The 1,192-nt window shown below is 37.6% G+C and overlaps 1 pseudogene across 1 annotated transcript in view; it reads left to right on the top strand.

Annotated features, from left to right (window-relative positions):
- LOC102874252 overlaps positions 1-1,192 on the top strand; it is an 87,613-nt pseudogene that overhangs the window by 82,655 nt on the left and 3,766 nt on the right. The window lies entirely within an intron of this gene.

The following is a 1,192-nucleotide window of genomic DNA, read 5'->3' as shown; positions in this document are numbered from 1 at the left end:
ATGATTAGTAGCAAGATGGATTGACACAGTGACTGCAGCAGTGGGTTCAAGTGTGTCAGAAACTATGAAGATGGCACAGGATAGGACAGGGTTCACATCTGTTGTTTATCGGGTCACTGTGAGACAGCACCTCACAGCAACAAAAGATCTTTATCTGCTGAAAGGGTTTTTTCTGACGTTTCCTGTTCTCTCCTAAAAATTTCATTATTCTTACATCTTACCAACAATTATGAGCTTAATGTATACCAAAGGGAAAATTTACTGTTTTAAAAGGAGGGAATTCTTGTCTGAATTAATGGGGGGAAATGCATTAAAGTTTTTGTAAATATTCCTTTTAAGTCCTGAAACTTGATATACTAAGTGCTGAGAAACAGGTAAAAAATACTTTAACCATGCATGATAGTGTATTGCTTTAGATATGCAAATTAGCATCTAAAATGTTTGAAAGAATTTGTTCAGCAGATGGTGTTTGGCAGGCCATTGTTAATAGGTGCCTTAGTGACCTCATGAACAACAATTCTGAACCTTGCTCTATCCTGTGCCGTCTCACCAGCTCTTAGGATACACTTGCGCCTATTGTTACAGTCACTGTGTAAATCCCATCTCACTGAGGGCTTTCTTCTCTTACCTTCTACTATTCTCAGCATGATAGTTTTTTTCCAAGCACTGCCTCTTCTGACAACATACCCAAAGTATATGAGGTGAAGTTTCACCATCATCTCAAGTGGACACTAGTTGCACTTCTTCCAAGACAGACTTATTTGTCCTTTTCACAGTCCGTGGGATAGTCAGTACTCTTCTCCAACACCACAGTTCAAAGACATTAATTCTTCCATCCTTAGTCATTGTCCAACTTTTACATAAAGCATACAAAATAATTGAAAAGACCAATTTGGATCAAGTGTGCCTTAGTCTTTAAACAGACATCATTACTTTTTAGCACTTTAGAGGTTCTTAAAAGCAAATTTTCCCAGTGCCACATGTCTTTTGATTTCTTGCTTGCTAGTACCAAGGGTGTTGAATGTGAATCCAAGTAAGAGTAAATAATTGACAGCTTGAGTCTTTTTTCCATCTGTCATGATGTTACCTATTGGTCTTGTGATGAGGATTTTTGGGGTGTTTTTTTTTTAATAATTTTAATGAACATTTACAGAGAATGGAGCTTCACAGGCGTCTGGATGAAGAACAGCAG

The sequence above is a fragment of the Elephantulus edwardii genome, unplaced genomic scaffold (genome assembly GCF_000299155.1).
Source record: "Elephantulus edwardii isolate Elephantulus edwardi_28Jun2011 unplaced genomic scaffold, EleEdw1.0 scaffold00184, whole genome shotgun sequence".
Lineage (NCBI taxonomy): Eukaryota > Metazoa > Chordata > Mammalia > Macroscelidea > Macroscelididae > Elephantulus > Elephantulus edwardii.
This window is presented reverse-complemented; position numbering and strand designations above follow the sequence as displayed.